The sequence below is a fragment of the Eriocheir sinensis genome, chromosome 7, assembly GCF_024679095.1.
Source record: "Eriocheir sinensis breed Jianghai 21 chromosome 7, ASM2467909v1, whole genome shotgun sequence".
NCBI lineage: Eukaryota > Metazoa > Arthropoda > Malacostraca > Decapoda > Varunidae > Eriocheir > Eriocheir sinensis.
The window spans coordinates 21,026,711-21,031,117 of record NC_066515.1 but is presented as its reverse complement, the minus strand read 5'-3'; the positions used below and the strand labels follow the sequence as shown (position 1 = coordinate 21,031,117).

At 43.2% G+C, this 4,407-nt stretch overlaps 1 non-coding gene across 1 annotated transcript; it reads right to left on the bottom strand.

Moving 5' to 3' along the window:
• Positions 1–2,340: 2,340 nt before the first annotated feature.
• On the bottom strand, positions 2,341–2,414 carry Trnan-guu (transfer RNA asparagine (anticodon GUU)). The gene has a single exon. It is a non-coding gene; the product is annotated as a tRNA-Asn (tRNA).
• Between the last annotated feature and the right edge of the window lie 1,993 nt (positions 2,415–4,407).

Below are 4,407 nucleotides of genomic sequence, written 5' to 3'. Positions count from 1 at the left end.
GTAAAGGTAAGGAAAGGTAAAGTAAAAGTAAGGTAAGGTAAGGTAAGGAGGTAAGATAAAGTTAAGGTAAGGTAAGGTAAGGCAAGGTAAGTTAAGGTAAGGTAAGGTTAGGTAAGGCTAGGCAAGGTAAGGTAAGCTAAGGTAAGGTAGGGTAAGGCAAGGTAAGATAAGGTAAGGCTAGGTAAGGTAAGGTAAGGTAAGGTAAAAGTAGGCAAGGCTAATTAAACAGGCAGGTAACAGGTCGGATTCCATAACAGGGCGGTGAGGTACAGGGAGGGCAGGCAGACACACACGAAGGGAAGCTCAACCTGCAGTACAAAAATAAATAATCGCACTTCAAGGCCAGGGTTAGCGGCCACCTTGATCGCTATTAAACGTATTACCTTTACTCTGAATGCACACCTAATTATATCTGATCATATGTACGCTTGCAGGACACCCACGGTTGTTTGTGTGTGTGTGCGTGTGCGTGTGCGTGTGTGTGTGTGTGTGTGTGTGTGTGTGTGTGTGTGTGTGTGTGTGTGTGTGTTGGGAGACTCAGAAAGGACACCGAAATTATTGTTATCCTTTCCTGTAAGCCTCCGCCCCGCTCCCAGGTTGCCGCCTTCATTGATGTCTCCATTCCTGCCTCGTCTGATTGTACCCTCGATCCTCCAGGCCCCTCACGCTCAAGTTATGGGGCTCTTAAAGGCGCTACTCGGCTCACAAGGCGTGGCTGTGGCTCCCGATTACCGCGCCGACTTACCACACGAAACACGTCTTAATGATTTGAACAGGTAAAAGGTACACGTTCTTTGCTCTTGTTTATCTCTCTCTCTCTACCTCACTCTCTCTCTTCCTCACCCCTCCCCGTCTCCCTCTCCCTCTCTCTCTCTCCCCAGGTAGTCAGGTTTATCCCCAGGTGTTCCAGTCTTTGGAACACCTGACGCGGGCTATTAATTAGAGGCCAACCTTACCTGGGCCCCGTAACACCAGGTGACACATCCTTCCCTTTCTGCCTCGCTATTTGCTACCCGATATGTCAAGGGCAGCTTAAGTGACTAACCCTGGGCCAGTAAGCTTCATCTGACCCCCTCTCCCTTACCCTCTACTCACACACATCTCTCCTCTCCTTTCTCATTCCCTTTTCATTTTCTCGTCCTCCTTCTTCTCCTCTTTCTCCCTCCCCTTATTCAATCCTTTAGTAATGTTCTATCAGTGTATTCATTCATCATGTCTCCTTTATATCTCTTTCCTCATGTTTCTTCTCCTTACTGTTCCATTCCATTATTCCACCTTTCCTCCTTCTTCCCTTCCTTCCCCTCACTCCTCGCAACCACTCCTCCCTTGTATTCCTCTCCATCATTCCTCCTTCCCCTCCGTTCCGTTTCCTCCCTCCCTCCTCCCTTATACACACGGCCACACCCATGCAAGGAAGGGAAAGGCAATAACTAAGGTACGATTAATGAGGTTATCTCGGTGTTACTTATGTTCCTTTCTTCCTGGGCCCATTTTAAATAATCACTTGGTTGTAAATATGTTTCCAATACTCCCAAAACTAACACGGGGCTGTATATTGCTAACGAGCATCTTACATGGTGATGCTCGATTGGGTTCAGGAGTTTGCTCAATGTTAAGAGAAAGATAATAACTATGAGATATTAAGAAATGTAATTAATTAGAAAAGTATTAGTTTGTGAATCAGTAAGTGAATTGAAAAAAGAAGAAGTTATATTATACTATGCAAAACTTTCTATATGATATGAAGACCTGATTGTTTAATTTGAAAATACGAATATGAGAAAAAAATAAAAAATATATATAAATAAAATACGAATAAACAGATAGATCGGTGCGTTACTGTGAAAAGAAAAGAAATACGAGTGACCCAAACATGAATTTTTGTAATGAAGGAAAGTTTGGTGTTTAACTTTTGAACCCAATTATTAGAAGAACACAGGAATTAAATTACTTAACAAATCACATGTGAGAGAGAGAGAGAGAGAGAGAGAGAGAGAGAGAGAGAGAGAGAGAGAGAGAGAGAGAGAGAGAGAGAGAGAGAGAGAGAGAGAGAATGTGTGTGTGCATCTGCGTATATGCCTGTGTGTATGTGTGTGTGTATATATATGTGTGTGTGTGTGTGTGTGTGTGTGTGTGTGTGTGTGTGTGTGTGTGTGTGCGTGTGTGCTATCAAGGGCAAACATATGTAAAAAAAAACACTAAATGCAAGGGGAATTTAAACCCCCTACATCCGCCCTTGATATCAGACGCGTTCACCAGGATGTACAAACAAATATCCTCCTAACGTCTCTTAACGTCGTTCCAAAAAAAAAATAAAGAAAGAAAGAAAAATAAAACAAGCGCCCCCGGGTGGGCTCGAACCACCAACCTTTCGGTTAACAGCCGAACGCGCTAACCAATTGTGCCACGGAGGCTTCATTGAGGAGCGAGAAATAGCCATCATATACGGCCATGTAGTTTTATATTTCTCAGGATAATGATAAGTTTAACAGACAGAGGGAAGGTTTTTGATCAGACGATGTGACGATTACTGATAGCGATTAGCCAACGGTCAAGTACATGATAAGATGTCTTTTATTTTATCTAATTTATGTGCCAGTCATCCACGATTTATTTATTCCCACTGCTTTTGCTGCTACAACAACAACAACAACAACAACAACAACAACAACAACAACAACAACAACAACAACAACAACAACAACAACAACAACAACAACAACAACAACAACAAAAACAACAACATCGTGTTTATCTGGAAGCAGTGGCGGAGGTAGGCTGTGAAAGGCAAGGAGGGGAGAAAGGGAGAGGCAAAGAAGAAAGGAAGGGAGGAGGAGGAGGAGGAGGAGGAGAAGGGAGAGGTAGACAGATCGTATATCATTCTCCCTTATTTCCTCCTGCCCACATCTCCTTCCTCTCCCTGGCGTCTCCTTTCTTTACCTTAATCTCCTCCCTTTTTCCTCCTCCCCTCTCTCCCTTTCACCCTCCCTCCTCCATTCTCTCCCTTCCACCCTCTCCTTCTATGCCACTCTTTTCCACTCTCTCCCTTTCACCCTCCCTCCTCCACTCTCTCCCTTCCACCCTCTCCTTCTATGCCACTCTTTTCCTCTCTCTCTCTCTCTCTCTCTCTCTCTCTGGAGCTGGTGTTGACGACATCACAGTGCACTGGGTCTCTCCCTCTCAGCCTCGTCCTTCCATCCCTCCCCTCCCTCCCTCCCCTCTATTACCAAGCTTCAAGATAACCTAAGAGTCCTTAGTTTCAATGCGCGTAGCCAGAAGAAACAAATTTGATGAACTGCGATGTCTTGCTCTGACAGAAAACTTATAACTAACATAAACATTTACAACATTTATCGACACCATAGGTTTGATTTATACAAAGAATACAACATAGATGGCTACAGATTCTCGTACAATGATCCGTAGAGGTTTGGTTTTGTCAAAAACCTCTTCAACTAAAAGACACTTGCAAAAACCTGACAAAACAAACAAAAACAAAACGTTGAAACTGCAGCAAAATAGTAAACAAAATCAAGAAAATTATAATATCTGGACAGGCCCTCTGGGGGCGGTCTTTGATGGCGATCTCTTTGAAATGTACGGCTTACCTTAAGGCAGTCACAGCGACTCACTGATACATTGAGACTTAACCTCCCCTCCCCGACTGGACGACATCAGGGACAGACTGTCGGAAGGTGAAGAATAGAAAGAGGAAATTCTAGAGGAAAATTATCGTGAAAAAATGGTTTCTGAACCAACTCGACAAAAATCCTGTTAACTTAGAAGACCAAATACCTTGTTATATACCTCAGTAATACCTAGTCAGGTATGTCGGTTCCTAGAACACCTCGTTAATGCGATCATATTGAACTCCCTCCCGTATTCAATATGTCCTTGCGCGACAAGGCATTGTCCTTCAGATTGGAAAAAGGCTAACGTGACACCGATTTTTGAAGGGAGACAAAAAGTACCAGGTAATTACACAGGGTGGTCTAACTTTGATTTGTGGGGTGTAGGTAACTACATATAATTAGAGAAGAGACAAAAGAGTTAGTACCCCACTCATTAATGGGACAATTGGGGCAGCAACAAAAAAATCCTTCTCTCTTGATTTCAGAAGCGTTTGATAAAGTCCCATCATAAATTACTTTACAACAAATTAAAAAAATAGGTGTTGACGGTCAGGTAAACCAATGGATCAATTGGGTTGAGAGCAACAGACAAAAAGTAGTGATTGACGGATTTAAAGAGGGAGCCTCTCTCTCCTCTCTCTCTCTCTCTCTCTCTCTCTCTCTCTCTCTCTCTCTCTCTCTCTCTCTCTCCATCCCTTTCTTTTCTCCTGTATCATCTTTCATATCCATTTTTCTTCCACACTTCCACCATCCTCATAATTTTCTTCTCTCCTCT